The 24,255-nt window shown below is 40.9% G+C and overlaps 1 protein-coding gene across 1 annotated transcript in view; it reads right to left on the bottom strand.

Annotated features, from left to right (window-relative positions):
• Positions 1 to 11,101, bottom strand: part of ZNF804A (zinc finger protein 804A) — a 361,702-nt gene extending 350,601 nt beyond the window's left edge. The window contains exon 1 of the mRNA XM_085065957.1: positions 11,018 to 11,101. The gene's annotated coding sequence lies outside the window, so the exon portion shown is untranslated. The remainder of the gene's footprint in view (positions 1 to 11,017) is intronic.
• Between the last annotated feature and the right edge of the window lie 13,154 nt (positions 11,102 to 24,255).

Raw genomic sequence — 24,255 nt, 5'->3', positions numbered from 1 at the left:
TGCTTGTGGCGGCTACTTCTGAAGTCATGACCAGAAGTGCTTTAAATGCCACAGGAAAGTTTTTTCAGTGGGGAGAAGGGCTGTTTTGAGCAACACAGGAGATGAATTTGGGCTTCTGGAAGTCGGCTCAGGCGAGGGGACGAGATGAGGTCTCTTCAGCTTTATTGGGGATTACATAGGGGATAGGAGAGTTTGGAGAGACATCTGAAGAGCCCAGAACAAAGGCTCTGCAACAGGTTATAAGGGTACATAACTGGGTGGGTTTACAAGTTTTCAGAACAAATAGAAAAGTGAATACAAGTAATTTACAGTCTAAATTTACCAATGTTTAACACTGAGATATGCAGGCGTCGAGTGGTTGGGGAGAGATAACGGCTCATACTATCTGTAATACTTTTCTGGGAGGTTGTTGGGATAATCCATTTCTTCTTCACTTTCTTCTGGCACTTCTCCCATTTTATCCCAATCTTCCACATTCTCAAGGGCACTGAGCTCTATCTCAGCTGCTTGGGCCGCAACATCTCCCCGTTTGTTTTCAAATAAAAAGGATAAAACTGCTTTTACAATGATAGATTTGCATATACACAAACAGCAAAGAACAAACGTGACAATGAGAACAACTGACACTAAGGTTTTCACGAGAGAGGCAAGCCATCTGGACAGGCCCCATCTTTGGAACAGCTTTCTCCACCAAGTCTCTGTTTCTTGTTTCAGATTTTTGATTTGTGATTGGATGGTGTGAATCTTTCCAGAAATGCTTTCCCCATGTAGGGAAAAGTTAAAACAGCACATTCCTGCAAATTCTTCACAGCCGTGGCCATGGAGGAGCAGAAGATAATCTATCGCAGCTCTGTTTTGGAGGGTGGCATGTTTTAAAGTTTCTTCATCTGCAAGGAGTTCGCTTAGGGCTTCAGAGGTTGCTTTTGCATTTTTCCCTATCCAACATTCTATACGATCAATTTCTCCAAGGTTGTGGTAAATGGCTGTCCACGGTAGAAAAATAGTTGCAGTTAATTTTTTGCTTTTGGGCCAGGTTGTGATTTCACTATTACATTTTTCCAAGTCCAATTGTGCTGCTCCTTGATCTCTTTTTTGACGTTTGAATTGGGCAGATTTCCCAGTCAAAGATGTTGGTTTTTGACTGGGAAGGACTGAATTTTTGGAGGAAGAAAGCCAATCCATTAACTGTTGTTTGTCTGGTGTAAATGTCGCCAATCTACCGAGTGTACATGGGCCTCCTCGTGGATGAGCAGGGATTCCTGCCCAGGCATGGTTGCCGCAAATCAAAAAGAGGCCTTTTGGCAATTGTTTGTGTTGTTCGGGTCCCACTGATCCATGAATTGCTGTGGTCACACACCAATCTCCCGGGGAGTATTTTTTGTCTACAGGGATGAGTGAATATTTTATTTTTTCTGGAGCAATGAATGAGACACATTGATCTGCACGGGCTGACCCATGCAGTTCAAGTTCTTGTGGTTCTGCTTTCAGAGGTGGCAACTCTGTGACAAAATTGTCCCAGGCAGCTGCCGAACCCCAGTGGTTATTTACTAATTTGTCTATAAAAGGAAATTCTCTCAGTTTCAGTGGGATTCCCAACAAACAGGACTGGATAGGATCTTCTGCTCTGTCCATGCCTAGACACAAACCTTTTTGTCCCAGAGACTCGGCGAGAGATCGCCAAACGTTAGCTTTTGGTTGGGGTACTATGAATGTTTCAGTTGCAACCATAGAATCTAGGATGATGATGATCTGCAGGAGCTCCTTCATCGTGAAACCTACAAAACAAACATGATTAAACAAAAATAACATTTATAAACTTCAAAGGGTCTTCCCAATACTGAAGAATTTTTGGTTTCGGGAAGTTAAAATTCGCTAAGGAATATATGTATGATTCAAGAGGTATTTTAACTAAAGGGGGATCTTTGAGTCTGATTTGTTTCTGTTGTTTCCAGTTGAGGATTGAAAGTCGTTCCCAACTGGGTTTGAATTTTTGTTTTGGTTTCGCGAAATTCACTCGAGGGGGATGAAGTTTGAAATCCTCAGCTGTGTACGGCTTGACACATTTTGCTGGAACCCACCTGGGCCCGGTAGGCGTGGATACGCACGCGTAACCACGTCCCCAGGTTACCAGGGGAAATGGTCCTTCAATGTTTAAAGTTTCCAAATTCCGAACCAACACAGGTGGTTGTATTTTCAATTTTCCTCTCTTGTCGTTCATGAAGTGCCTAAATATATGCGGCATGGGCTCCTTGGCCGAGGCATTTAAAAAGTTGATGACATAGAGCGCCTTGGCCAACCGGAGGTGAGGTGTGGTGACTTCTGTTGTGGTCCCCAGCTGTCTGTAAAGTGTTGTTTTGAGGGTCTGATGTGCCCTCTCGACAATTGCTTGGCCTGTCGGCGAGTGAGGGATGCCGGTGACATGGCTGATCCCCCATTCTTCGAGGAATTGATTGAATCGTTTGGATGAGTATGCAGGGCCATTGTCAGTTTTGATTTGCCCCGGGATGCCCAGTGTGGCGAATGCTTGGGTGAGATGCCTGATACAGTCTGTTGTTTTCTCCCCAGAGTGGGCTGATGCAAACATTGCTCCTGAAAAGGTGTCCATTGACACATGGACGTATTTTAATCGTCCAAATTCGGAAACATGTGTGATGTCGGTTTGCCACACTTGACAACTCTCAGTTCCTCGAGGGTTAACACCCATAGGGTAAGTGGGCAGATCGTCGGTGGAACAGTTAGGGCATGCCCTAGTTATTGCTCTTGCTTGTTCTCGAGAGATTCCGAATAGCCTGGCCAAGGCGTGAGCATTTTGATGGAAAAATTGATGGCTCAACTTCGCTTGGCTGAAGTGGTCTGGCGTATTCGGTTTCAGGGCAGAAGCTGCCAATTGATCAGCCCTACTGTTTCCATCGGCGATGGGTCCTGGCAGGTCGGAGTGTGACCTTACATGCATCACAAAATAGGGATGCTCCCGGTGGGACAAGGCTGTCACAAGCCTCAGGAGTAAAGAAAAGATTTTCGGATTGTCAATTTGTTTCAGGACCGAATTTTCTGCTCTCAATGTCACTCCTGCCACATAGGCAGAGTCTGTGACAACATTGACAGGTTCTTTAAATTTTTCAAACAATCTCACCACTGCAGCAAGCTCAGCAACTTGTGGGGACCCCTCGATTACTTGCACATCGGACTCCCACTGTCCTGTGGCGGGGTTCCTCCAAGTCATAACAGACTTTTTGGAAGTGCCTGAGCCATCTGTAAATACAGTCAAGGCGTTGGGAATTGGTTTTTGTGACAGTTTTGGTTTTTCAAACCAATTAAATGCTGTACTTAGAAGTTTGTGTTTTTGATGGCTTGATGTTATTTGGCCAGAGAACCCTTCGAGAGCCATTTGTAAAGGTTCATTGAATTGCATTTCAAAATCCAATTGTTCAGCTTTGTAAGGCACACGTATGAAAACAAAGTCCTGACCTGCCAAGGCACGGAGCCTTAACCTACCCTTTTTGATCACTTTAGATACAAATTCATCTCGGGTAGTTAACGTCTTCGCCAACTGGTGGGGGAGGAAGATCCACTCGATGATAAGGAGTGGATCAGGACGGTCTACACTCCACTGGTAAATTAACCCGTGGATGTACCGGCCTTCCCCCAGGACCACAAGCTCAAAAGGTAGGTTTGGGTCATATCGGTGGGCTTGCCTTTCCGATATGGCCTTTTCCACCTTTCTCAGTGCATCCACAGCTTCTGGTGTTAATTCTCTTGGGGAGTCTAGCTCCCCCCCTCCGATTAAACAGTTGAAAAGGGGGGCCATTTCCTCGGTTGTGATACCCAGGAGAGGCCTTACCCAATTCACGGAGCCACACAGTTGATGTAAATCACGCAATGTGCGTGGAAGGTTTCCAATTTTCAAACATTGAGGACGGATAGTACGATCATGAATGATACAACCCAGGTATTTCACTGGTGTTGTTTTTTGGATTTTGTCTGGTCTTATATCAAAACCTGCTTTTGTGAAAACATGTGAAACGATTGTGAGCACTTTTTCAACTTCTGGGCTTGTTGGAGCACACACCAGAATGTCATCCATGTAATGCAGAATGCGGACTTCAGGAAACTGTCGTCTCACAGGGGCGAGAACTCGTGCAATATATTGCTGACAAATTGCAGGTGAGTTTTTCATCCCCTGAGGGAGAACAGTCCACTGAAACCTTTGGAGTGGTTCTGAGTTGTTCAGAGAAGGCACTGAAAATGCAAATTTGGCTTGATCTGCAGGGTGGAGTGGAATGCTAAAGAAAGCATCTTTTAGATCAAGGACAGCCAATTTCCAGTCTGAGGGTAAAAGGGCCGGAGATGGTAATCCGGGTTGGAGAGATCCCATGTCCTCCATGGCCTTGTTAATTTCTCGAAGGTCATGGAGAAGTCTCCATTCGTCCTTACCAGGTTTTCTGATAACAAAGATTGGAGAGTTCCACGGGCTTGTTGAAGGAACAATTCGTCCTTTTGCAAGTTGTTCTGCCACTAGGGTTTTGAGGGCTTTCAATTTTTCAAGGGGCAGGGGCCATGGATCAATCCACACAGGTTCTTCTTTCAGCCAATTAAGACGTGGGATAGCGCTCTCCACTACAGCCCCGGTGGAAAAAACCTGCTCTTTAGGAGATGGAATGATAATTTTTGCTCCCCATTGGCAGAGCAAATCTCTCCCCCACAGACTGTATGAGAGGTCCGCCACAAAGGGACGGACAGTGCCTTTTGCTCCTTCTACATTTACACAAACAACTGTTTGGGCACTTCGACGTGCCTGTGCATTCCCTCCCACTCCCATAATGGGTGTGGTGGAATCAGTGAGAGGCCATTGGGAAGGCCAATCTCGGCGTGCAATGATGGTGATGTCTGCTCCAGAGTCCACCAGTCCAGTAAGAGTAATTGTCTTTTCATTTAGTGTTAAGGATGCTGTCAGCAAAGGACGAGATTTTGCCAGGTTTTCAGACCAGAATACAGATGTTGCATGTCCTTGGTCAGGGTCTGTTGGCAGCAAATGCTGGAACGTGTCATCATCGGTGTCTGAATCCGATGTCCAGTTCAGTTCTCTGGTCTCACTATTTTTTTCTGCACGCGGTGAGTGTTCGCGTTCATAATTTAGTTTTTTGCTGACTCATTTGCGGTTGGATTAAAACGAATGGAGGGTTTTCTGGCGATTTGAGGTGTAGATTGTTGTGACGCAGGGCGCGAGGTGTTTGGGGTTCCAGGGTGGGATTCCACAGGTGTTCTCGGAGGAAAAGGAGAAGAACGTGAGAGGGAAATATTGGGACAGTTTCTTGCCAAATGGCCAGGTTGGCCACATTTGTGGCAAGTATAATGTGGTTGTGGATTGGAATGGGATTGGGGTCGGGAAGTATAGGCTTTAGGGAATTGTGGTACTCGGACAGGGGGTTCAAGAGATGGACGGGAACAGGCTTCGATCAGTAATGATAAGGTAATTTCTGTGCTTGGGGGTAAAGAAGAGATGATTTGTCTGCATCTGGGATTTGCATTCACAGAGGCTGTTTGAATTATAACTTCTTCTTGCTGTTCAGGATTTTTAAATTGTTTTTCAATGGCTGCTGTGAGTCTGTCAATGAAATCAGTAAATAATTCAGTTTGGCTTTGTTTAATATACATGAAAGGTACTAAGGTTTCTGGTTTTGAAGGAACAGCTTTTAAGGCATGAAGTGCTGCTGTTATTAAATCTAATTGAATTGATTTTGTAATGATTTTCACTTGTTCAATCGGATTATTAAATCCTTCTTCTGATCCAATGAGAATTGACATTGTTAGGTGCTGCAAATTGGGGTTTGTTTTATAATTTGTTAAAAGAGATTGGACCCTCCGTTTAAAATGTGATTCCCAGAGTGTCATTTGTGCTGGTGTTAATAGCACTGATATAATGCTTCGAATGTCCACTGGACAACGGGTTTCTGATTGGAGTATTGAATCTAAATATGAGTTAAAATAGGTTGAATTTTGGCCAAAATTTTTTGCAGCTTTTAAAACTTTTTCTCTCACAGAATGTGGAATTGGGAACCAAGTGACAGCTTGTGTGTTGCCTCTGTGGATGCTCATCGGGGATGGTGAGGGACTGGCGGAACTGTGGTTAGAATTAGGAGAGAGTTGGGATTGAGAGGGGTATTGGGGTGAAGGAGGTGGATGCTTTTTCCGCCTCCGGGCGGGCGCAGCCATGAGGGTCTGATCCCCGGATGTTGACATGCTGGAGTTCCTGTCAAGATGGCGGCGTCCATGACAGAGTTCTCCGGAGGTGTTTTGTCGGGGTTCGGACCGCCCCTCTGGCGTCATGGAGGAGGCGGTGGACAGGGCTGGGAGAGGGAGTGAAGGGGGTGGATCTAGGGAGAGGGAGGAGGGAGTGAGATCATGGTAGGAGTGGGTTCTGTTCCCGCGGCGAGAGCCGCGGGAGGTTTTTGCGGGTAAACATGGAGGAGTAGATAGGAGGAAGTCATGACGCGATTGGGCGGAAGGAGAGGAGGAAGGGGAATGCTGGGAAGAAGATGCTCGCGACGAATGCTGGGAAGGGGAACGTCGGGCACGCCCACGGACACCGGCATGATCGTGGCCATGATTGCTTTGTCTGGATTCAGCGCGGTTTGGGGTGTATTTTTCAGCGTTCTTTGGCGCGGACCTGGTTTTATTTTTCCGAGATCGGGGAAAGCGCGGATTAGGGGTAAGAGGGGTTGAGGGAGGAGTCGAAACAGAGCTGCAGTCTCTGTCTGGGGTTCGGAGAGAAAGAGAAACCCGCGGGTCCCAGCGCAGGCAGCCTCTGGGCGTATTTTTACGTTTTACCTGGGGATTTCTCGCTCCTTTTAGGATAGAGGGGTAAGGAGAAGGGTGTTGGGATAAAAAAGGGGAACTGGGGAAAGAAAGCTTTTCAGCAGCAGTTACTAAACTGTGAATTTTGGAGACCAGGGGGTACAATCGGAGGGCTAATTTTTCATGTAAACGGCATTGAAAAGAGATTTTCTCAGACAGTTCGTCCCAGAAATCCCCTGAAAGGATGTCTTGTGGGTTTTCGGGGGGACAATATTTTAAAATAAAACGTATTAAAGATGTTAAATGGCTTTTCTTAAAGAAAACTTCGTTCTGAACTAAAAGTGTGGTTAATTTGGACTCAATCTCGCCTCTCAGATTCGCGACTTTAGAAAAAGAGCAGCCCATGCTGTCCAAGCGGGGGGGTTGGTCTTTTTCTAAGCCGAAAAACAAAAAACAAAAACAAAACAGTTCCTCTGACCCTCCCCCCACAGCGAGACTCGTTCTCTGCCCTGCAGGGGCACTGGGTGGAGATTCCCTCTCCCCACTCCCACAATGTCACGGGGGACTTACACCACTCGTGGGTCCTGTTCCGTGAGGAGGTCAGGGGCAAATTAAAGTCGGTTGTTGCGAGGTCGCGTTCCAGGCGTCCACGCTCGCTTTAATCGGGCGTAGGCTCCCACAAAGCTGGAAAGTTTTGGTGTTGCTCTCAGGTGGAAATTTCACGCGTGGCTGGAATGTGGCTGCGGGTGTTTTGGCTTCCCCTCCTCCGCTTGGCGGCGGGCGCGGCCGCGGCTTTTCGGAGGGGTTTAAAATCAGGTTTTTTGCTGTTTCTCCCGGTTTCTTCTTTTCACGCGGTTTCAGCGTCTTCTCCCACGATGTTCCTCACACGATGATCTGTGGTTTTCCTCACACGATGGAATGTGTGGTTTTCCTCACACGGCGGCACCATCTGTGGCGGCTACTTCTGAAGTCATGACCAGAAGTGCTTTAAATGCCACAGGAAAGTTCTTTCAGTGAGGAGAAGGGCTGTTTTGAGCAACACAGGAGATGAATTTGAACTTCTGGAAGTCGGCTCAGGCGAGGGGACGAGATGAGGTCTCTTCAGCTTTATTGGGGGTTACATAGGGGATAGGAGAGTTTGGAGAGACATCTGAAGAGCCCAGAACAAAGGCTCTGCAACAAGTTATAAGGGTACATAACTGGGTGGGTTTACAAGTTTTCAGAACAAATAGAAAAGTGAATACAAGTAATTTACAGTCCAAATTTACCAATGTCTAACACTGAAATATGCAGGCGTCGAGTGGTTGGGGAGAGATAACGGCTCATACTATCTGTAATACTTTTCTAGGAGGTTGTTGGGATAATCCATTTCTTCTTCACTTTCTTCTGGCACTTCTCCCATTTCATCCCAATCCTCCACATTCTCAAGGGCACTGAGCTCTATCTCAGCTGCTTGGGCCGCAACATGTGTCTTTCTTTATTAAACTACTGGTAAGTGTGCAAAGACAGTGCTCTTTATTAAAGCCTTTTCAGTGAAGACTGGATGCTGCATTGCTTTAAACAAGAACTGTACAGATCCCTAGAAATATTCTTCAATTATAAATAACACATGTAATTCATGTTTTAATATCCCTAAGTTCAAAGACTCTGTGGCAATTCATTTTCAACCCATACTGTATTTTAAAAAGTCAGTTTAATTTGCATGAGTGTATTCAGAGTGAGCAAATGCAGCATTTTTTGTGCCTGGAAATACTGATAAAGTTGGGTTTTCCAGTTACTACTCATTTAATAAACTCAAACTGATTTTCAGTAATTTTTTTTTTTTACATAACAAATTGCTGTTTTACTGTTATTGTGAAAATAAAATATGCATTTAAGGATAAATAATCATTTCTTCCAATAACTAGAGAAAGACAATACAAAAAAAATTAAGACTATAAGCTGAAATATGGAAATATTTGCTACATTCTTTTCATACAAAGAACAGAAGGGCCAGAACTGCTGGTTCTCAGACTTAGTTTTTAACTCTTCTTTTCACACTTCTGTTCCAGAAAGATTAACTGAATGTGCTAAGGTGAATATGAAGTTAGGCCACACACTACCATGTGACAGTTTATGTGGCAGAATTTTGCCAACAGAGTAAATCAAGGGTCCAAAAAACTGCCTAAATATTTTCCTTAGGGTTGACTATACTGATACAGGAAGGTTTCTCATAAATCTGCCTTTCTTCCCTTTTGGAGCAAGGAATAAAAGCAGGGACCCTTATGTGTTATGATCACCTGTTTTGGTACAAACCCAGAGCTTCACTAAAACCATACTGGATAACAAAAGGTTGAGGGAAGTAACTCAACATTTTAAAGCTGAGGGAGAGACGCTAATGTTTGTGCTTACAAACTTTCTCTTGTGACTGTTGTCTATTGTTCTGACTGTTTTCTACTGTTCTTTGCAATGGAAAGCTGCATGAAGCCAATTTTACCTAATCTTTTCCTACAGCAAACAGACCTCTTGATGTATCACTGAAATATGGCAAAGTGGTGAATTATTTCAACACAAAAATATTCCTCGATAGCAAAATTTATTTGGGTAAAGTAAGCTGGAAGTTTCAACCCAGGATGAAGTAAAACTGATTGAAATATGTTAAGGAATGCAAGTTTTATGTCCACCTTTTTTTTCTGCTGAGGTTGCAATCACCCAGAGATCTCATCTATCACAGAAAACCTGACTGTTGCGTTCCGTTTCTTTGAGACTCAGATCAAGCTGTGATATGTCACTTGACTTTGAGGTTCTGCAAAGTCATCCATCACATTCTTTAAAGCTTTGCTTATCACCTTGTGCATAGAATGTGCTCAGGGGGAAAAAAAAAATCACCAAGATGATGCTGTGTCACCCTGTCAAGCTGCACTATGAAACAGGGTTAAAAAAAAAATCTTAGATGACTGTTTTAAGACTTGCCCTACTTAAGGCACCAGCATTCATTTATAATTCTGCATTGGAAACTTTATTTCCTGTTCAAATTTGACCTAAATTCATTAACAGTTTCAGATCACATTTCCCTGTATAGATTATTCACTGAGGGGAACACAACCCCAACTCTGAATATTAAAATTATAAGCAAATTATCTGAATAGCATTCTCCAAGAAAATCCACGAGATGATACATTCTGGTGTGGAAAGTTTTCTGACCTTTTGTTAAGCGTTAAAAAAACCTCACAGAAGATGTTGGGGCAGGAGGTTGTGGGGGTTTTTTCCATGTTTTTTTCCCCCTACACTCAGAAGTTTAAACATTTTTTCCCCACCCTTTTCACACTCAGCTCCAGAACATTCTATCTCCCTCCACATTATTGGACTGCTGCACGTCCATCACCTTTTCCATCACACAGAGCTCACATAATGCAGACCTGGCGCTGCATTTTGCACTCTGACAAGCTGCTCTGGTTCATATTTTCCTGTCCTTTTCTAAGGGTCAGTTTTACAGCAGGTCACTGATTATGAGAGACAAATAGGTAAGAGCAGAAACAATCTAAGAAGCTATATTATGCATTCTCAACTATAAGAGAACAATTTAAATCATGTGGAAGCATAAAACTTAGCCTTCACTTCTAGACTAACATCTCATTGCTTGAGCTTGGACTAAATTTCGTGGGACAACTTATTTTGCAAAGCACAAACCAGATGAAAGCACTGTTCCTATAGAGCCCCTTGATAATCCCCAAACATCACAACACCTATTAACCACAGAAAGACATCTTGTAGGTAACTCATCTTCCACTATGCCTGATAGAGCTTCAACACTGAAGCTGAAATCACTTCTATCACTAAAAATTACAAAGATTCTGTTGTTGAGTCTGGCTGCCAGAGGCAAATTCACTTTTGATCTACTTGTAAGATTTAACACTGAAATTGCTACAAGAAAAAACAAGACAGATAAAATTAGACTTCGAATATAAATAGAAGAAAATTGGGTAAAATATCCATCTACCTAACTCCTCATAGCTGATTTACAACTTACCAAGATACGCACACCTATTATATGAGCAACCAGATGGAATATAAAAATATTCATTATTAAATACACCTCAAAAATATGCATAGAATTCCTAAAATAAAAGCAAGGGGAATGAATGACATCAGATTTGCAAGCGTCACATGCAGTAATTGACTGTTAACATTTTCCTATCTTAAAAAAATATGCTGCTGAATTGCCAAGAATAATATTTTTTACCTTTCTCAAACAAGTTTTCTCCTTGTGCAACCAGGAAAGTTGAAGAATGACGGTGGACTCAGACGCTGACACACAGGATGGTGGTCTTAGGCATCAGCAATTTATGATCCCCTGGAACCCCTTTTTATACTCTTCACTACATCACAGGTGTTCCTTGTTACATGACCGTTGGGCAGTAAACTACCCACAGGTGCTTTTCTAATTAGTCCTACAGTCTGCATTCACTGCTCTATTTGCTAACAAAGGTGTTTACCTCGCTTGTTTAGGAGCACAGCTGTAGCTTATTTAGGTTTAAGCTGCCCGCAGCCTTTTCCTATCTGACCACAAAACAGAGGGTATTCAAAAAGAAGAGCTAGGTTTCGTTGGGAATCTGACCCATTGACTGGTTTGGAACATCATTTTTACAAAGTGGCTCTTAAAAAGTAGATATTGTCAGAAAAATCATGGTAATGACCAGGAAGGTGGCAATTTCCTCTTTGGTGGACTGTGAAGAGCAGCTTTCAGTCTGTAAAAGCTGTTTGAGTATTGGATCTGCAAGGCGATAGAATGCAAGACACCAAGTGATGGCTCAGTCATCCAAGCATTTGAGAGCAATTACTTGCATTTCAGTCTGCTAAAAAAGCTGAAGTAGCTGTAAATGAAGTGCCTCAGCTGCTAATCTTGCAACACAAGCACAGGCAATGCTACCTGTGACTGCAGGTAAGGAGTTCCCATCCCAGAAGCACTTCTGACCTTTGGATGGGGCTCCCAGCCAAGCAGGTCTTGGAGAGCTTTGGGGGAACAGAAAATTTAGTCAGTACTTCTGGTGCCTCAGATTTACCCCACTATTTGTCATAGACTCACTAAGAGGTGGGGTGTCTAGCTTTGATGGCAGCACCCAAAACAGGATCTTTTTCACATGGCATAAAATCATATCCTTTTTTGACCTTATCACTATAGGAAGGCCTGACAGAACCAAGCACATGGCCACTACTAAGTAAATTGTCAGCTATGAATAATTATTCATCAGCTATTTTACAGGTAAAACAACCAGGCTCTGGTTATGGGAAGGACCAATGACTGTCTGTGTAGCCTCTACAGTCACTTCTCTCAACACTGTTCTGAATTTTGCAAACCCAAATTAAGCAAAGATGATCTCAGAAGTTTAAAGCTGAATAATATCTTCAAGATGACAACCTAACTCATCGGCTTTGTACTTCATTTTTAACAACCAAAACAGCCGTTCCTCCAAACCCTAAAATTATCAGACTTCTAAGTCTTTGCTTTCTCTAGCTCCCTTTTAACAATTTTGGTTCTTTAACTCAAAGAACTGATTTGCTAAGAATCAGTTGCATTATTGTTTCACTGTCTCCAAACAATGATGCTGTGATTGCATTTTCAAAAGCTGACTTTTAAGTGGCAACTGCAAACCAGTATTGAGAATAGTTTCTACTTTAGCAATGCAAGAGTCATGTGATGGGACATTGGCATCAAGGTGGTAAATGGGAGAGGGTGGTTTGGGAAAGGTCTTTTTTGGACGATTTTTATATCAGCAAACTTAATGCAAATCAAATATATAAGAAAAGTACAAATCTTTAGCCAGGTATGGTTTTATATTAGCCAAGCTCTATTTCATTCAGTATTAGCATTTCTTGCAGAAATTTCATGAAAAACATCATTTAACACTTTCCATTGCAATTTAATTTAAGGACTAGTAATATTTTACCCGTACAATCTATCCTATACAACATAAGGGCAGACAGGAAATTGAAAATACATTGAGAAAATCTCTCAGTACTGAAATCACCTTTATGTTTGTACAATAAAATCACTGTCAAAAGACCTTGTTACTTCTCCAATAAAAGATACAACAAAAAGCAACCTCAAACTGAAATGCAAACCAAAGTAAAACAGTTTACCAAATCATCTAGAAATGGTAAATATTTTTGCAAGACAAGGGAGGCAATTCTACCCCTCCATCCCACTCCCAGAGCCACTCCCCTCAGAGTACTGCATCCAGTTTTGGGGTGTCAGGTAGGCCTGAGACTTTAAACAGAAGTTTAAAGGGATTTTAGGAATCTTTTATTCAAATTTCCTATACTGCTGGCACCTTTTTTTAGCTCATTCCACCCATTGGTGGATACAGAACACCTAAAAGAGAAGGAATGGAAAAGCTGAGAAGCAGCAGAGGCTGATGAGCGACGTGCCTGTGTGAGGCACTAACTGGGAATTTTCTCACCTCTGGTGCTGCTGCATGAGGAACCACAAAACCTCCAATGTGCTCCACTCAACCATCCTGCAGGCAGCAGGACCTTCCTGGCGCATTCATTTCTGTTATCTAACCTGTTGGAGCAATTAGGGAGCACACCGTGCTCTAATTAGTACAGTCACTTACTTAGCACGGACAGTGTTGCCATTTAATCTATTACTTTGACTTCTAGCTACTGTTTCCCACAGATATTTGACTCTGCTACACAGAGTTTCCTAAGGGTTTCTGGACTTCTCAGGACTGGTTTTGGTTGGATTTCAGGTTTTGGGATATTTTGTTTGGGATTTTATTTTTTTATTGCTTTTGTTTGGTTGGTTGGGGTTTTTTGCTTGGATTTGGTTTTTGGGTTTGTTTTTTTTTTGCTTTGGTCTGGTTTTGGAGGGGGGGATATTTGCTTGGATTTTGCTTAAATTATTAGCTAGTTTTCTTTTTCTTGCCTGAACTCCCCCTTGCCTTCAGCAATACCTTCAGGTGGGCTTTCTTAGCTCAATTTGACCCTAAAGTACTTCAAACTCCTCAATCACTAAATATTTCCTCCATGGCTACAGTTAGCCAATTCAAATTCTTGTTGAAAGCCTTAATAAAAACAAATAGCACTTCCAACATAGACATAATACTGAAATAATTTTTCTTTAGTGTTGGTGCCTTGGTTGGCGCTTTTTTTTTTTAAGTTCTTTTCCTTTGGTTGGTTTGTGGTTTTTTTTGCAGGGTTTCTTTTTTGCACACATATATATTTCATTTTCTTGTTAAATGGAGTTTTCAGCTAATTGGACACATTTCAGTTGTAGCTTTGCTACTGGTTTTGTCTGCTATGACAGACATCAGGTATCTGAGGCACTTATTCAAGTGTGAGACTTAAATAATTCCCACAGGAACTGCTGAAATATAATTTCTCTAGCTTACCTTTGAAGCCACATTGGGAAGGCAAGATTGGGAAGGTATGCATGTAGCAGAACAAATAAAAAACCCCATGTATGATGTTTGCTGCTTAAGGTAATAAGGACACATCACTTTCTGAAATAAGATTTTGTTTTCATTTGCAATTCCTCACACGACTGATTAAAGTCATAGTAGCACCAGCCAGCCTTACATTATCTATGGAAGTCAAGTTGCTTAAGCAAACATTTGTATTTGTGAAGCAATTATATGAATAGAATTGTCTCATTTACCTTCTACGGAGTAATGAGATGGCATTGACTGCTCTTTGCTGCACAGACTACTTTTTCATTCGTTATTTTAGAAGAAGTTTAAAGGCAGAGGTATATTTTTTTGCAGTAAGATAATCAGCAGTCTATTCATTTCTACATTGATCTATCTGTTCCACAGTAAAAATTATCACTTTTAGGGTAGCTATTAGCAAAATAGTTTTGAGCTAATATTTTGACATATTGCCTAATGGCAACGAGTCATCAATTGAGCTATTTCCAACAGACACCACAAGAAGGCTTTTAACATATAACAGTCTGTTTTAATATTGTTTCCCTGGAGAAAACATGTGAGCTTGACTAAAGTTCTCTGCAGTACATAAATATTTTATACATTGAAGAGTCTGCTGATTAATATATCTGTATTGAAGAGATAAAGTAGACACAACATGGTTATTAAAAAAATTAGTCACTTTCCCTAATGGAGACTTCTGCTCTTCAGACCTGAAGGTACTTCTAGTACACCAATGTTTCTGAAGATATTTGAGACTCATTTCACAAGAGTGTGAAAAGGACAAACTTAATACAATAAACTTTATTTTAAGTGTTGCAAGCTAGCTGCCTAAAACCCAGAATGAGCCATTTTGTTACTTGAAAGGATGATAAATGAAAATGCCGAATTTTACTTGGATCAAACAAGTGATACTTAATCACATGAACTTACACTGCCTTTAAGAGTAATGGAAATATAGCAGGACTACTTTATCTCTCCAGCTGATCATCACATCAGTCTAAGAAGAGGGACCATTTCCCTTTTGTGTACTCACACTGGATTTCAAACACTGCTGCACAAATGATTCAATGCAGGCTGTGGCCTGAAACAATGCACAAGGAATTAATTGAGAATTGCCCCTTATTCGACTTACAGCAGTGCTCTGCTGGGGAAGATTTCCAGTCCTACATCACATACTGCTCCCAGAGAGCTGAGAAAGAAGAGTTGTATCCACCAGAAACAATTTCCATCCTCAGCACAGCCCTAAACTGCAGGTGGGAAGCAATTTTGAGTGTGCCAGCTCATCACACAGACAAACCACACAAGCACTGTGCACAGCAGTGGAACAAGGAGTCTGGCTCAGGCAATGTTATATACACGTGTACTCTCTGTGATCATACTCACATGTGCCTGAATACAGAAAACACCAAGCCTTTCCTAAAAATATCATCTTGTCAAGTGCTGAGAGATACACAGTGAACCAGAGTTCAAAAACCTTCCTGTCCCCAAAACTATAGCATAGAAAGCCACAGCCCAATGAGAACATTAATACAAATATTACAAGCTAACACAGCAAAACCAGTTGAAATAACTTTGTCTCCTACTTTATTCTTTCAGCCTGAATCTGTTTTTGCAAGATCCATTTTTAAGCACAGCAAGATCCAACTGTGAGCCATCTGCATGTGAAAGAGCAAATCTTAAAGCAGATGAGCAAACACTGTTTTCACTCATGTCCTGGGTGTCACAGAGCACACTGAAATGCACACCCCTCTGCCAGGGTTTGACCTGGGAGCTGAGAAGCCCAGCTACCAGATCAGTTGAGAGATCTGAAATATGTAGATTAAATTCACATTTCTTGGCATACAGAGGCTTTCCAAAGAGTCTTTGCAAGAGTGGCTGAGATATAAGATTGAATAATAAGAAACCAGTACAAATCAGGATGTGTGTATCCAGCATGACAATGATCTGTGAGGAGCAAGATGCCTCTAGATCCATTAGAGCATTAAATACCTCAGGAGGAGAAGGCAAATACCACTACTGAGAACAAAATGGTCAACTAAGACACAACAACAGAAGTGGAAAGCTCATTTTTTTATCTCACAAAGGCAATTTGCCAAGGAACAGAAGCACACTTGTGGGATCAAGTAATTATTTCAGACTGACATGAGACCAGAAGCAACCTGTAGGACTGAACCCCATGTTCCTCCATGTGAGAGGGCCAGGAAGCAACTGCAGCATCCTTTCACTTTAAAGCTCATGCTTCAAAGCAGCAGAAAGCCACTGCTGCAGGAACTAGGTATTTCAATATAACAAAATTCCTAGCTATTTATTTAATAAAAATTCCCTTCTCCCATTTAACATCCTGCTTCAATATGAATTTAAAACCATCAATCTGCACGTTATCTACTGCCTTGTACAACTTCTGTTCCATCAGTGTCGAGATACCAACTTGCAATATCAAGTTTTTCCAGCACAAATGTGGCTGCTTGTCTTCAAGTGAAGAGGAGAGAAAACAGGCGATGAATTCAGGATACCTGAATTACAGCAATTGGCTCTAAAAATTACAGCACCATAAATACATCCAGTTTGACTTCTGGGTAATGGCAACATACAGAACAGAAGTTATCTCAAGGCTCTAAAAGGAAAATAGATACTTGCTGATGGGGCACATTTAAAAATAGTTATTAGAAAAATCTCAACACAGGAGCATACTTGCAGAAACCAGAAAGGTAGAAGTGATCTGAGGAAGCAAACTCTATAAAGGAACCAGATAAATTATCATAATACCCTTAATTATTTTGGGGTTTAATCCTCCCTATTTAATATCAGACAGCCTACCAGATTTCCCTTCCAATGGGGGAATCAGGATTCCAGGAATGCTACAGGAATTTCCACATGTTCTTACTCATATCTCCCTCAGTAAGATGCCTCTGGCTTGTCTTCTCTGAAAACACAAACGCAACCATCGTTTCCGAGTGAATGACTCATCTCTGAGCTTTCTATTCTGGCATCTCCTTATGGCTGCTGATATTTCACCTACAGCTCAACAAGGCAAAAACGGAAATCCTGACCTTCCCTCTTAAGCTAACTCTTTTTCCTACTCATGCAAGGCAGTTCTCTGCTCCTTGTCACTCAAACCCATCACTGGCATGTCACTGCCAATTCTTTTTCTCCCTTCCAGTGTCTAGATAAACCTTGGTTATTACTCCTGATATCTTTTGGGCCAGGCTTTCCTGCCCATCCATGCACTAAGGATTCACAGCCACTATTCTCATCACAGCACATCTATACCACAGCAGTTTGTTCAATGCAGTCTAAAGAAACTCCTTCTTGCTTCACTTCAGTGATCAGCCCTCCAGCAGCACCGACAGCTCTCCTCATACTTACCCTTCTTATTCACCCCTATCTTAGAAGTAATCTCATTTTAAGAGGAAATTCTTTTTCCATGCAAGTGTGTATGTTGCAAACACATGCTGCAGTCGAGGCATGATGATCCAGTACTGTGTCACCATTGCCACACACACAAAACAAATACTGCAGGACACTGCACTCAAAGAAGAGGAAGAACCAGAAATTAAGACTAGTGAACAGACTTCATAAATCACACACTAGAGCAGGCATGTGACAAAGAATAGGCATAGAGGGGAAAATGGCTTCTCCAAAGTAGGAGGATGTCTGTAAGGAGCAAGGACATAAGGGCACAAATGAAAACAGCAAGTCCAAAACAGCAAGTGCTTCTTTTGAGATAAAAGGGAGGCAGTGAGCAAAGGAAACAGGAGATAGCAGCTGTACAGAAGTCAACATAGGTGATGGTTCCACATTTGCTGTAAATCTCCCCTTTCATGGAATCTTCACAGGTAAGTGACTTTTAAGCCCAAACCTCACTGAACAGTGATGGGAGCAATGAAGTAGTTTGAAATTAAAAGGTCCACCAGGGTGAAAGGATACTCAGATTAGAGATAAGATACACAAAAGGACAAACTTACTGCTCTGATCTGTTCAAAATCAGCAGGAATCCTTTGAATAATTTTAAGTTACTGAATGAGGTTCTGGTTTGGAGGGAGGGACAGAGAAGAAGAAAAAATAAATTTAAAAATTGAAAATTAATTGGAAAGAAGGATCTATTCTGAAGGAATCTGAAAAAAAATGGAAACTGATTTGATCCATTCTTATTGCCAGTTTAAGGAACTTGTATTCTGCAATTATATCTCTAGTCTTTCATCAATCCAAATACAGTAAAAATGCACAGTAATTATATGAACAATGTCAGTCAACGTCAAAGTCTCTTCTTTCCATATAAAGCCTGAGAGGACAAACACTTCATGGCTACTGAATTAAAATTTTAAGCCCATCTTTGTACACTTTTTTAATCTTAAATACAACCCAAAAACCTAGAGGTTGCAGAAAATACCTGATCCATAGATAACAGTTATTATCACATTCAAGGAGTTTAATAAAAAATAGATACAAAAATTTTGAAGTAGCTCTATTTCTTATTTAAAATTACATCTGCTGCATGCATTCTTTTCAAGCTTTGTTTAAAATTTTCTAGGCCTTTGATAATTTTCTCCTCTAAAAATATCCCTAAATCCTTTTACAACAAATGCTAAATGAAATATTGCACATCTCTTCTGAAGAAAGCTCTCACACAGTACAATTAGAAATGTCAATCTGAAAATGTCAAAATACCTCAAAAATAAACCTTTTGAAACTGCAGGAATTCAAGTGTTTCAGCGTACTGATGGAAAGCTTTCTCTCAGGTCAACAGAAAACGGCACCCTGTCTGGACTGAAGCTTTTTGGTTAGCTACCTCTATCCTGCCCCATTAGAGCCACTCAAATTGTGGTCCCTGGTACATAACCAGATGACTAGCAGATTATCAGCTAGAATTTGGGCATATTTAACTCCAGCACTTGGTGAGGGAAGGTGTGTTCCTCCAGTATTCTCGTGCAGAACAGAGCTGCAGTCTGACCTGTCCGGGGATAGGGAAGATTGTGTTTCATGGAATGGTTTGAAACAGTGCATTTTGAGACAGTTCAGCACAACAAAATATTATACTCTGCAATAACAGAGCAACAGTAAAGTCTTTACCTCTATTTTCTTGACAGGCATGTATCCAACTTTACTAGCAAGTGAACTCAGAAAATTCATCCTAGTCTTACAAAATACAGATATATCTGGATTTTAAGTAGTGAAGAGATGACTTAGGTTCAGATTCTCAAGTCTAAACATTACTTTTTCTCCAGACCTGAGCCTGCAGATTTAGTTTTTCAGGCTTTTCATTCAGGAAATCATATTTAGGGAAATTATCTGAATTTATAAACACCTAGAAGACATCAGTTATTAATTAGAGACCACTGAGCTACTCCAATATTTTCACATGCCTTTTGTGAAGCTTAGCTCAAGGTTAAAACCACTTTATGTAGTTAATTTGTCAAGTGCAGCACTGACACACTTAGCTGGACTTTTAGAACAGGATTCTTGAGCTTCACCTTGAAGGAGGAACAGACACAAACTTGATGACAGCAGACACAAGTGATCCTCATAAACACTTTAGTCTCAGTGGAGCTTATTTTGTTTGCAACACAGCTTGGTCACCTCTTGCCCTGTTATAAAAGGATAACTTCTCTGGACATGACAGATCAAAGCTGGGGAACAGTTCCAGTTTTTGCAGACCAATGCACACACATGCACAACATGAACTGGAAGCTACTCATTGCTCACTGAGCTCCCAGAGCCAGGTTTACAGACAATCTGTGAACAGAAAGGGATGACAATGACTCAACTCCTTACACATTGCAAACTATCTGCTATTATGAATTACTCATTCAGACTCTAAACACCATATTTAAACGTGTGAATCTTCTCACTTTCTTGTTAATAGTGAAGGGCACAGTTGCATTTACATATCTCTTTGAAGGTTAGTAAAGCAGTTTATGCCAGATCCTCGTGGAGGAGGAAACTGGTACACACTCACAGTTTTGTTGGTTTGTTTTTTTAAGTTACTGTTACTTGTCAAATAATTGTACGTCAGAACATATTAAAAAAATCTCAATTCAGGGTCATGCCCGTACCAACAGGAAAATCACCCTGCTCTCTACAAACAATTAGTTATTCCCCAGAAAATAATTTATGTTCAGGAAATGAACTCATAAGTGTGGAGGAAGGTAAAATTAATTCATAATCATCACAGCTAGAACAGTGAGGTGAACCCACACTACTGCACATCAGGTGCCCAAAGCCACTCTACCACTCCACTCTTGAACTGGAGAGGCAAAATAGATCAAAAGGCTTGTGGGTCAAAATAAGGGCAGAGAGAGATCATGCAGCAACTTCCATCACAGGAAAAACATACTTGGCTTGGAATTTGGGTTTCAATATTTGTATTAATACAATCTAGGTTTCCAAACCAGAAGTGGCAAACAACATTCCACACCTAACTCTGCACTTCCTGTGCCCTCAGATTATTAAGACAGCATTGACTTTCAGAAGAGACAATATATTAATCTTTTACATCCCCTGGAAGAAGGAGATGGGGCACATAAGTCAGCCTGATTTACTGGACCAAAAAATTACACTACATATAAACCGCTTGTTATTAAATGTCCATGCTAATAAAGTTAATTTTTTCCACCAGATAACATACTTGACAGTTAACTAACACCTACAAAAAATGTAAAACATCAAGAAAAATGCAATTAATGCACAATGTCACCTTGGCTGAGTGAAGCAGTTAATGTCATTTAGTTAATTTTATTTTTTTATTAGTGCTTCCCTAATATTTTAGTCCACTTCAAGATGTTTTTCAGAATATCCTTCTGAAAGCAAGTAGTAGTAAGTCAAGCCCTTATAGAAAGATATTCTACTCCAAACCCCATAAGTCTGGGATGGGGGGAAGGGGTTGAGGTTTATTTATTTTTCCTATTCTAAAAACTTATTCATACATAGCACACCCAAATGACAAATGCACCTTCTTTTCACATATGTTTCCCTCCATAGAAATAAGTTTTTAAAAAATGCTCCGTTATTATCATAAACTAAGATATGCACCTTCATTATCTCCAATCCTCAAATTTATTCTATTTTTAATGTTTTTGATAGTTTTAATATTGTAGGTATAAGACACATAATGACGTCGAAACTGCAGACCACAACTCTTGAAACACTTAGAGTAGAAAGTCAACACAGATTATAATGAAACATTCTAACCAGAAAACGTCTTGTCCATGATACTATACAAATTCTGAAAGACAGCTCACACTGGGAGGCAAACAACTATAATGTTGAAGCTTCATTTTGCTGATCTGGTGAGTACAGACATATTGAGAAAGGGGTAACACAAATTACAGAAAATCATCTTAGTTTTTAAAAGAAACCATACGTACAGAGAAGAAAATATCAGAGCAATTAATATGAACTGGGAGTCTCTAGTTATACACAATAAAGCATGTTGAAGAGGTGAAGCTTAAATTTTTCAAAGCATAATGAGAAAACTGTACAACCTGCAGAACTGAATAAAAAGGAGTGTTCTACCGCAAAAATAGCAATTTCCAAAACACTGCCAGTATTACATGGTAACATTTTAACTTCATAATGGAAAAGGAAGACACAGTCAAAAATCCTTTGTCACCCTCTTCCACCCAGAATGAAGAGCTGTATTTATGTGACAAGATTAACTGTTTTATTCCAAAACTAACCCCAGAAGATATTTAGAAGCCATTTCAGCCTGGACATCACTTGCCACACCAGATACCTGCACCCAAACCCAGCCAAACAGGATGATGTAGGAGCCAAAGAAACAGCAGAATAGTTGATAATGATTTCATGTTTTCAACATGAGTTACCACATAATTATAGCAGCTACTGCATTTATGGAACTAGACTGTGTCAATGTACCCTATGGAAAAACATTTTGTTCTACTCAAGCTATATCCATATGGGGCAAAGATACTTAAGCACCAGAAATAACTGTTATATCCCATATCAGATATTTAGAGACTTGCAGAAGGTGTCTGCGATGATACTGAATGAGATTTTGACTAAGAGAGGTGCCTTCAAAGTATACTTACGGTGGTATATTCCCTCAAGCAGAAAATACAATTGGAAAGCAGAAATCATTATACACACATGTTGTTGGCTCAAGTGGCTCCATCAGCCTTGCATTCCTTACTGCTTTCCTCAACATCCAGAGGACAAAACCAGGTATCTTCTGCCAAATAATCTGGGATGAACCACTAATATGGTTTCTTTCATATAAAAAGCAGTGTATTTAGGGGTGAAAATTCATGGTTTAACATGAATTCAAGACTTGTTCCTATCATGCCTTGATATATTTTTTAATTGTTTTATAGAAACATCCTTATATGAAGCATGCGGTCAATAAAACCATTATGTAGAGCTGTATTTCCTCCCTCATAAGCAACATCATAATGAATATGATTTTATTTCACTGACATTGGGACAAAAGATCACTGCTAAATCAATCAAAGCTTGTGGTGAGGCCCTGGCACAGGTTGTCCAATGGAGTTGTGAATGTCCCATCCCTGAAAACATTCAGCAGCAGGGTACATTGGGCTTGGAGCAGCCTGGTCGAGGGAAGGTGTCTCTGCCCAAGGCAGGGGGTTCGAACTGGGTGATCTTTAAGGTCCCTTCCAACCCAAATCATTCTGTGATATTCTAGCTCTGTAGAATTGAGCTATCACACTTTTTTATCACCCATAAAGCTATAAATTGATGGCACTAGGCTTGAACTCAGTTTCAAAAAAAAAAAAAAAAACCAAACTTTTAGTTCCGTATTTCTGATTCAGAACACAGTAGAAATATTCTGATGCATTTACCAAAGGCACTGATATTACCTATGTGGCATGCCAAAAGGAGCCATCAAAAAGGTATATATTTGAGCTGTGTGGGAGAAGGGGGTCTGGTGTCACTTGTATAGTTTGAAATTCAAAAGCAGTTTAAAAAAAGAATTCAATTAGCTCATGCATCTACTGTGAGTAGGAGGTCTCATTGGGGTTGTCAGAGGAAATGCTATTTAATCAACATGATGTCAGTCAAGTGCTTGTCAAACCTACTACAATTTTTCAAAATCGAAAATGTTTTAAACAATAATTGATGAAAAATTATATGTAGAGATCTGGCCACTTTAAAATAAATTACAGTATTTGAGTCTTTTCAAGAAGTTTCTGGCAGGAGACATTGTTCCTATGTTTATTTTAAAAGCCTCCATTTCTACAGTAAGAAAGAAATGTTTAATACCCATCCACCCAAGTAGGACTTGGACCATCTACAAGAACATTTAATTACATAATTTTGAAATTACATGAGACAGGCATTAATTTAACCTGTAGCACTTTGTCCCTGAGTTGCATTACAGCAAAAGTCTCTGAAGAGCAAACCATGAGCATCCAGATGCAGGTTTTTCCCGAGAAGTGTGCTGGGGCAGGTTAATCCAGGGGAATTCACCTACCTCAGAGGTTAACCAGGTCCACATTAGGCCATTTTAGTGGCACTGCCTGGTGCACAGAAGGATTAGACGAGGGTTAAAGACTCCAGAAAAGACAACGCAAGATGATATATTCTGAACGAGGTGCAGAAGAAAATGCAAGAAGCCAGCTCAGGGCTAAAACAAAAGTCAGAGCTATAGGTAAGTCTCAAAACCAACTGCTGACCTTGGCTTTGATGTGTGAGGAAGGTCAGCCTAGGAATCACTGAATTCCTGCTTGTCAGCATAGTGAGCCAGAACAGGCACTTGGAGACAGCAGTGGGCAAAGCAACATGTGAAAATCTTGTATGAAAAACCCTCCTTTTATCAATTTACTACCCCTATCCATAGGCCCAGAAAATTTCTCTCAGGTAACAGAAAACTAGTTTGTTTTTTGGGTTTTTTTTTTAATGAAGTGAGGGTCCAGGCAGCAAATGAGATCAACAGTATTCCATAACTCCTAACTACTGTCTGTTGGAAGTACCATGGGTCTGTACCATGCAGAGATACAGATCAGGCTGGGAGCAGCTTTTCCATGAGGCTGATGATATTAAGGAACTATGAGTGCTTCTCCAGAGGACTAAAACC

Source organism: Lichenostomus cassidix, chromosome 7 (genome assembly GCF_008360975.1).
Source record: "Lichenostomus cassidix isolate B80296 chromosome 7, HeHo_3.0, whole genome shotgun sequence".
NCBI classification, from domain to species: domain Eukaryota; kingdom Metazoa; phylum Chordata; class Aves; order Passeriformes; family Meliphagidae; genus Lichenostomus; species Lichenostomus cassidix.
The sequence above is the reverse complement of the archived record's forward strand: the minus strand, read 5'-3'. Positions and strand labels throughout refer to the sequence as shown.